Source organism: Oryctolagus cuniculus, chromosome 1 (genome assembly GCF_051225735.1).
Source record: "Oryctolagus cuniculus isolate XC-2025 breed Fujian yellow rabbit chromosome 1, ASM5122573v1, whole genome shotgun sequence".
NCBI classification, from domain to species: domain Eukaryota; kingdom Metazoa; phylum Chordata; class Mammalia; order Lagomorpha; family Leporidae; genus Oryctolagus; species Oryctolagus cuniculus.
In genome coordinates this window covers 1,771,415-1,780,332 of record NC_142867.1, presented here as the reverse complement: position 1 = coordinate 1,780,332, position 8,918 = coordinate 1,771,415, and the positions used below count along the sequence as shown (strand labels likewise).

Below are 8,918 nucleotides of genomic sequence, written 5' to 3'. Positions count from 1 at the left end.
GGGCTGCGGCTCCAGCTGTGGGGGCTGCGGCTCCAGCTGCTGTGTGCCCGTGTGCTGCTGCAAGCCCGTGTGCTGCTGTGTGCCCGCCTGCTCCTCCAGCTGCGGCTCCTGTGGGGGCTGTGGCTCCTGTGGGGGCAGCAAGGGGGGCTGTGGCTCCTGTGGGGGCTCCAAGGGGGGCTGTGGCTCCTGTGGGGGCTCCAAGGGGGGCTGTGGCTCCTGTGGGGGCTCCAAGGGGGGCTGTGGCTCCTGTGGGGGCAGCAAGGGGGGCTGTGGCTCCTGTGGGGGCTCCAAGGGGGGCTGTGGCTCCTGTGGGGGCTCCTGTGGGGGCTGTGGCTCCTGTGGGGGCTCCAAGGGGGGCTGTGGCTCCTGTGGGGGCTCCAAGGGGGGCTGTGGCTCCTGTGGGGGCTCCAAGGGTGGCTGTGGCTCCTGTGGGGGCTCCAAGGGTGGCTGTGGCTCCTGTGGCTGCTGTCAGTCCAGCTGTTGCAAACCCTGTTGCTCCCAGTCCAGCTGTTGCCAGTCCAGCTGTTGCAAACCCTGCTGCTCCCAGTCCAGCTGCTGTGTGCCCGTGTGCTGCTGCAAGCCCGTGTGCTGCTGTGTGCCTGCCTGCTCCTCCAGCTGTGGCTCCTGTGGCTGCTCCCAGTCCAGCTGCTGCAAACCCTGCTGCTCCCAGTCCAGCTGCTGCAAACCCTGCTGCTCCCAGTCCAGCTGTTGCCAGTCCAGCTGCTGCAAACCCTGCTGCTCCCAGTCCAGCTGTTGCAAACCCTGCTGCTGCCAGTCCAGCTGCTGCGTGCCCGTGTGCTGCCAGTGCAAGATCTGAGGAGCTGGGCGGCTGGTGGTCAGGTGCCATCTTCCATGGCTGCAGCTGCTGGAGCCCGCAGGCACGTCCTGCTCCCGCACATCTCCCTTCCGCATCCCCGGATCTGCCCGTGACGCACCGTTCCTGTGAGAGGCCTGGCTCTGGCCCTGCTCTGAGCTCTTTCCCAGGAGAAAGTCCAGCACCCTCTGACCCTTCCCGGCACTCAGCCCATGCTGAGCACCCCCACGACCAGCCAGGGCGCGTGCCTCTGCTTCTCAGTGAGAAAAGCTCCCGCAGGGCGTAGCGGGTAAACCACCGCGTGCCACCCCGACATCCCACATGGATGCCCGGCTCATGTCCCGGCTGCTCCTCTTCTGATCCAGCTCCCTGCTATGGCCTGGGAGAGCCGGGAAGACGGCCTCTCCCTCTCTCTGTAATCCTGGCTTTCAAATAAGTAAATAAATAAATCTTTAAAAAAATGCAGCGTCTCCTCTCAATAAAACCATCTTCCACTGTGCCCAGCGCAGACCTTCCAGGGCCAGCTCTGCAGCACGTCCTGCTGACTCAGCAACGCCCTCCCGCGTGCTCCCAGGAAGCCCTGGCCGAGACCAGGTCCTGCCTCGATTTGCTGGCAAGTGCCCGCCGGCCGTCCAACACGAGCGCTCCACGGAGAAGGGGGTGTGGAGCCGCGGCCGCCGCAGGGCAGTGGGCATCTGGGTGCCCCGGTCCGTGCTGGCCCTGCAGTTTTGACTTTCCCACTTCTGCAGGGAAGGTGGCGTGCAGGGCCCAGCACCTCCGCCCCTGCCTCCCTCCCCCCAGCTCCCAGGCTGAGGGCATCCCTCCCACTCCCTGCAGCCACGGCCCCAGGCAGGCGGCTGGCCTGCGTCTGCCCGTCCTGGGATTTGGGGATCACCGAGCACCGCCTGGGGCTTTAGAGACACTGTGGGAGTCTCAAGTTTGTCCCCAGGCTAGGCCGGCTTCGGCAGCCTTTCTGGGGTTGCTGTGTGGAAGCCCTCGTGGTGCAGACCTCCGGGTCAGAGGAACGAGGCTGGAGGGTGCCCCGGGATGCCCGGCGCCCTGCCGTGTGTGGGTTACGCTGGAACCTGGAGCCATGAACTGACTCAGCAGGCGGTGTGACAGGTGCACAGAATTGACGGAGGCAGGGTCGGGCGAGGCTGGGTGGGTGGGTGGGGGGCTTGCACTGGGCTTCTACCACCGGGAGGGGTCCCGAGAGGTGTGGCTGCGTGGGGCTGGAGGGAAGGGGGTGTGTGGAGTTGGCAGGAGGCTGACCTGCACGGCCGTCGGAGGATCGTGTGTCTGGGCGGCAATGCGGCCTGGAGATTAGAACCGGGCCGTGGGCCTGGATGCCAGGACAGGTCTGTGGACAGCTGGGATCCCTTGAAAGCAACACCAGAGACGGCCTGGTTCCAAAGCTGTGGGTGAATCTGTCATTGGCCTGTATTTTCTAGAAAGGGTGGATGGGAAGTTGAGACTGCCGACGGGTGGGCGGCAGGGACTGGCAGGGGCAATGGAGGCCAGGGCCGGAGCAGGTGCGGGAGAGGGCGGGGCCCTCCTCTGAGTCCTGTACTGTGGGGGCTGCCGCCCTGGCCGGAGATGCTTCCACTGACCCCGGGCAGAGTGGGTCGCGGAGCGGGGGAAGTGGCTCCTGCAGGTTCTCTCCACAGGGTCTCCTCAGGGATTCACGCCGTGTGCCGTGGGCAGCCACCGCGGGACACGGGGGAGCCGAGCCTCCCACCCCTCCCCAGGATGGAACGTCGCCCCCTCCTCCGTGCCTCCGTCTCTCACTGCGGACCCCCGGAGGACAATCTTTAGGGGTGCGCCTCTGTGCCCCTTCCTGCATGGGTGCCTGGCCAGGAAGTCGACGCCCAGGTGAGCCGCGCTGGCCACACCTGCCTGGCGCAGCAGGAGGGCGAAGGCAAGGGGCAGGGCCTCCTGTGTCAGCGGGTGCTCGAGGCAAAGGCCACTCCCCAGAGGCAGGTGACAGCCACAATGGGAACCTTGCAGATCCTAGCGGGTGAGTGGGTGGGAGGGGGCGACACAGGCTCCACACACCCAGGATCAGGATGGACACGCACATTGGGGTCACCAAGGCTTTGCAAAATGGGTCCCAGGCCTCCAGCCCCGCGTGCAGAGACAGGGCCAGGACCCACCTCCGCGTGCTGCTCACTGCACAGGTGCACCGTGGGCAGCAGCAGCCTTGCCAGGCCGGGAAGAGGACCCCTAGGGAGCTGTGTCTGGCCAGAGGCTGAGCCCAGCGGCCACAGCCAGGTGGAGAAGGTTGGCCATGTGGGTGTGGTTCCACACGCGGGAGCAGAGAAGCCAGCAGAGGGCGCCATTGCCCACCACCCTGCAGAGGGCCTCCAATGCCAGGACCCGGAGGACGGCTTGACCCCCAGCTTCCGGTGCCATTGGCCTCTGCAGAGCCTGGGGTCTCCACCCCTCTGTCCATAGCCAGCTCCTAGGAGCCAGTTGGGAGAAGCCATGCTGCACAGCTGCCTCTGTCCTCAGTGACCCGTGAGGACAGCGGCGTGGCTGGGAGAGTCAGGCTGTCCCCTGTGTTCAGGGCCTCCTGTTCCAGGCTGGCGCAGGCACCAGGCAGTGCCCTGGGAGAGGGGAGCTGCACCTTGTCCACCCCACCCCACACCCCTGCCCTGGGTGCTGTGCCCACGGCCGGTGCTCATCCACACTCCCCAGGAGAAGCCACCTGGGACCCGCCCCATGTCAGCCGTGAATGGCCCACGTCCCCACGAAGAACCCGTGGGCATCCGTGGTCCTGTCAGAAGCTGACCCTCCAGTGAGTAACACGTCCTTCTCTGCCCCGAGTCCACCCCGTGTCCTTGCGGGAGAGGAGCTGGGGACAGAGACCACGCAGAGTGGGGGCCGTGGGAGCACACGGGGAGGAGACGCTGGCTGTTGGCCCTGCACACCCGGATCTGGGACTGCTGGCCACGCCTACCCAGCTCTGAGGTCTTTGTCCCAGCCTCTGGTGCCGCGAGGACACTGGGCGGGCGGAGACCCCCCTGGCTCTGCCTTGCGGATGCCTCTGGGACAGCTCCTGCCCCTACCCTGAGCCCCGAGGCCCCCAGGCTCCCTTATCTGGTGTGAGCGGGGTGCAGAGCCGGCTGACATAGAACCTGCTCAGATCAGGGGCCCAGGGCCTGGTGACACGCAGTGCCCACGGAAACCTCAGGTCAGATGCTGCCACACACCCAGGTCACGATGCCAGAACCCGTGGTGGTGACAGAGACAAGGGGGCAATCAGGGCCCCGTGGCCTGCCTGGACGCCGAGCAGGTGGCCTGCGGTGGGGCATGGGTTCTGGGTCACTGGGCTCGTGGAGACCCGGCCCACACCTGGAGCTGTCTCTGAGCCCTGATGACGCAGGGACTTGGAAGGTACCAAGCCTCAAGGCTCCTTCCCGGTGTGGGGGGCAGCAGAGTGCTGGCGCAAAGCCCCCCCCCCCCCCCCGGCGGGGACGAGGAAGTAACGGGGCCGCGGCGGCTGAGTTCTTCAGCCAGAAGCAGGGTCAGCACCCAACCCCCGGCCAAGCAGCAGCTCCAGGTGCACCTGTGCCAGAACCCCAGGCCCGCTCCTGCCCCCGGGGGCCCAGCCGTTGGGCTGGGGACTCCAGGAAGCTGGGCCAGCCCAGAAGCCCAGAGTCCACGCTGGGAGCCCCATCCCGGCCCCGGCCACGCGCAGTAAGAACTCAGCAGCTTTTTTTTTTTTTTTTTTTTTTTAAGATTCATTCATTTATTTATTTGAAAGGCAGAGTTACAGAGAGGCAGAGGCAGGAGAAAGGTCTTCCACCCACTGGTGCATTCCCCAAATGCCTGTGACTGCCGGAGCTGGGCCAGACTGAAGCCAGGAGCTTCCTCCAGGTCTCCCATGCTGGTGCAGGGACCTAAGCCCTTGGGCCATCCTCCACTGCTTTCCCAGGCCCAGCAGGGAGCTGGATCGGAAGTGGAGCAGCCGGGACTGGAACTGGCACCCACATGGGATGCTGGCGTGGCAGGCAAAGGCTCAACCTACTACACCACAGCGCCGGCCCCATCATTACTTCTTCTTTTAAAGTCATTTATTTATTTATTTGAAAGGCAGAGTCACAGAGAGTTACAGCCGCCACCTGCAGTGCTGCCATCCCAAATGGACACTGGTTCCAGTCCCACTGCTCCACTTCGAATCCAGCTCCCTGCTGTGGCCTGGGAAGGCAGTGGAAGATGGCCCAAGTCCTTGGGCCCCTGCACCCATGTGGGAGACCTGGAAGAAGCTCCTGGCTCCTGGCTTCGGATCGGCACAGCTCCAGCTGTTGAGGCCAATTGGGGAGTGAACCAGCGGATGGAAGACCTCTCTCTCTCTCTCTCTCTCTCTCTCTGCCTCTCTCTCTCTACCTCTCTCCATAACTCTGAGTTTCAAATAAATACAATAAATCTTTTTTAAAAAAGAAAGCAGACGCGAGTCATGGACTTGGGCCCCTTGTCTTTTTCGGCGCGGGCGTTGGCGGTGACGCAGCCCCGCCTGCCTCATGCAGATGCAGCTCTGCCCTGTTCTCACGTCCACTGGGCCCCGCTTCTCTCGGTGTCCTTCACCCACGTACTCGAGGCTTCTTCAAGCTTCGGCTCTCGAGCCCTAGTTCAATCCCCTGGTGGCTGGGACACACGTTTCGTATCAGCTCAGTCTCCCGAAACTCATCTGCAGCTGTCTCGTGGCCTAGCACGTGGCCTGTCGTGGAGAATGTTCCGGGTTGTTCCAGACAGAACTCGATCCCTCAGGGCTCGGCGCAGGGCAGCCGATTTCCCGGAGACGAGGGCTGCTCGGGGAAGGCGTATTTCAGAAAGCTGGGGTCTCGGGAGAGGGTGACCTCTGGACCCCACGCGTGCTGGCGGCAGGGCCGGGGAGCCGCAGGTGGAGGTGAGTCCTGTTGATGACGAGGCCGGTTTCCAGGCTGCGCTCTGGTTGGTCCTGAGCCGGGTGCGAGGTCTGCCATTCCAAGCCCTGTCCTTTCTGTACGCTCCTGAACACCCCGCGCAACCATCACTGTTCACAGGGGCCACAGGACCGGCCTTGGTCCTTGTTGGCTAGCACACGAACAGGGAGCCAAGACCGCTTCACTATGGCTCCACGCTGGGCTTTGAGATGCGCACCACTAAGCTCGCTCGGCCGAGAGCTTCAGCGCCCGCATCCTCGCTGCTGTCCTGTCCCGTGGTCCTGCCCGTCATCCAGAGTGACCGACTGGAGTCCTCACTATTACTAATGACTTAACTGCTTCAATTCTTTTTTTTTTTTTTTTTTTTTTTTTTTTTTTTTTTTTTTTGCTGTATGTGTTTGGAGCTCTGTTGCTGGGTATGTATGTGTTTATAATTGTATATTCCCGATGATGTGAATTTTTATTGTTATAAAATGTGCCTCTTTGGTAATAGATTTTGGCAAGGAGCCTATCTTGTCCAACATTGGAACAGCCGACATAGCCCTTACCAGCGTGGCGCGCACGGCCCGCTCTGTCCCGCGCTTCTCCATCTGCGGGGTCTCTCACAACGGCATCTTCTTCCTTCTGTCTCCCTCCAGTTCAGTAATCTCAGCCTCTGGGAGTCAGCCCAGCCTGCAGGTAATGTGCTTCGTCTTAGCGCTGGATTTCCACCTGCCGGATTTATTTTTTTTTAAAGATTTATTTATTTATTTGGAAGTCAGAGTTACACAGAGAGAGGAGAGGCTGAGAGAGACAGAGAGAAAGGTCTTCCATCCGCTGGTTCACTCCCCAGATGGCCACAACGGCAGGAGCTGCGCCGATCTGAAGTCAGGAGCCAGGAGCTTCTTCCAGGTCTCCCACATGGGTGCAGGGGCCCAAGGACTATGGACCATCTTCCACTGCCTTCCCAGGCCACAGCAGAGAGCTGGATTGGAAGTGGAGCAGCCGGGACTAGAACCGACACCCATATGGGTTGCTGGCACCATAAGTGGAGGATTAACCCACTGCACCACGGCGCCGGCCCCTTGGGCCATCTTCTGCTGCTTTCCCAGGCCGGGAGCAGGAAGTTGGGTTGGAAGTGGAGCAGCCGGGACTTGAACCGGCGCCTTCCTGAGTTTTTACGATTAAGTTTCTGTATGAGTGTTACAAAGTGCCTCATTTACAGCATCCCCTTAGTGCGCTGGCCTGGCGCCTGGATTCGGGAAGAACTGACTCGCTGTGCGGCTAAGATTCCCCTGGAAACAGGAATTTTCTAACCATTTATTCGCAGGTCTCAGCAGCGCGAGGACTTCGCACTGAACATTTTCCGGAAGTGTAGTTCAGAGAAAGTCGCACACAGCCTGCGGCTTGGGGACACCCAGATCCCCAAGCAAAGCGCCCCGCCCCCACCGCGCCCGAAAGCAGCACCCTCGCCGGGGCGGGCCGATTTGTGGGCCTCGCGCCGCCCCGGGAGCGGGCGCCCGCGCGCGCCCAGCGCCTGGCTCCCTGCGCCGGCCGCACGCGGCGCTTCCGAGCCCTTCGCCGCCGCGCAGCGACGCCCTGGGCGAGTTTCCGCAGCGGTCCGCGGGCGCTGCTCGCGCGGCTCCGAGGTCGCGCCGCCCACGCCAGCCCAGCCCCTGCCCCACTCACCCGCGCGCCGCGGCGCTTTCTCCCCGGGCTCACAACGCAGCCGGCTGAAATCATGAGAATGTTGCCTTCTTGACCCCGCTGTTACATTTTCGGCTTCGTTCTCTGTGGTGGCTCTGCCGGATAACGCCGCAAAGCAAGCAGAGTGTCAGCGCCGGGTTTCTCTGTGCGAACCCGAGGCAGAGGTGCAGGTGCCACCGCGCCCCGCCGGGCAGTCCCGGGCAGCAGTGGGCTTATCTGGACTTGGAGAGCTGACTGGGGTGTGTGTGTGTGTGTGTGTGTGTGTGTCCTAGACTCTCGGCCTTGGGGGAGGGGCTGGGCTCTGGGGATTGGGTCTCTGAGGGGTGGGAGGGAAATGGCTCAGACCCCAAAGCATGAGGCAGAGGTTCCAGACAAGGCATAGGGCGCGAGGACGTCCCGTCCCTCCAGCCCGGAAGCCACAGCCTGGGGCCGGCACGTCTGGGCTGCACATCCTACCGAGAGGGGGTGCAGAGCTGTGATTTGTGGCCCCCGTCACTTCCAAGTGCTCTTGGATTGGCTGTGCCACTTGAGGTCAAGGAACAGAGCTTCAGATATTTTTATTATTACTATTTATTTATTTTAAAGATTATTTATTTGGGAGGCAGAATTAGAGAGAGAGACAAAGAGAGAGACAGAGACAGAGAGACAGAGAGAGAGACAGAGAGAGACAGAGAGAGAGAGACAGAGAGAGAGAGGATCTTCTATTTGGGGCTCACTCCCCAATTGGCTACAACAGCCAGGGCTGGGACAGGAGCCAGAAGCTTCTTGGGTGCAGAGGGCCGGGCGCTCGGGCCATCTCTGCCGCTTTCTCAGGTTTTTAGCAGAGTTGGATCAGGAGAGGAGCGGCTGGGACACAAACTGGTGCCCATATCTGGTGCCTGGATGCTAGTGCTGCAGGCAGAGGCTTAGCCTACCATGCAACAGTGCTGGCACCATTGGGCTCAGATCTTACGCTGGCAGCACACGGGCACACAGCAGCTGGACTGGGAGCAGCAGGGTTTGCAGCAGCTGGACTTGCAGCAGCTGGACTGGGAGCAGCAGGGTTTGCAGCAGCTGGACTGGCAGCAGCAGGGTTTGCAGCAGCTGGACTGGCAGCAGCCACAGGAGCCACAGCTGGAGGAGCAGGCGGGCACACAGCAGCACACGGGCTTGCAGCAGCACACGGGCACACAGCAGCTGGACTGGGAGCAGCAGGGTTTGCAACAGCTGGATTGGCAACAGCAGGGTTTGCAGCAGCTGGACTGACAGCAGCCACAGGAGCCACAGCCCCCCTTGGAACAGCCACAGGAGCCACAGCCTCCCTTGGAGCCCCCACAGGAGCCACAGCCTCCCTTGGAGCCCCCACAGGAGCCACAGCCCCCCTTGGAGCAGCCACAGGAGCCACAGCCCCCACAGGAGCCCCCACAGGAGCCACAGCCCCCCTTGGAGCCCCCACAGGAGCCACAGCCCCCCTTGGAGCAGCCACAGGAGCCACAGCCTCCCTTGGAGCCCCC

At 62.6% G+C, this 8,918-nt stretch overlaps 1 long non-coding RNA gene across 1 annotated transcript; it reads right to left on the bottom strand.

Annotated features, from left to right (window-relative positions):
• Positions 1–5,276: 5,276 nt before the first annotated feature.
• On the bottom strand, positions 5,277–7,836 carry LOC138847612 (uncharacterized). Its single transcript, XR_016218798.1, has 2 exons — positions 7,408–7,836; positions 5,277–6,450 (listed from the first exon to the last, which is right to left on the bottom strand). It is a non-coding gene; the product is annotated as an uncharacterized LOC138847612 (long non-coding RNA).
• Positions 7,837–8,918: the final 1,082 nt, after the last annotated feature.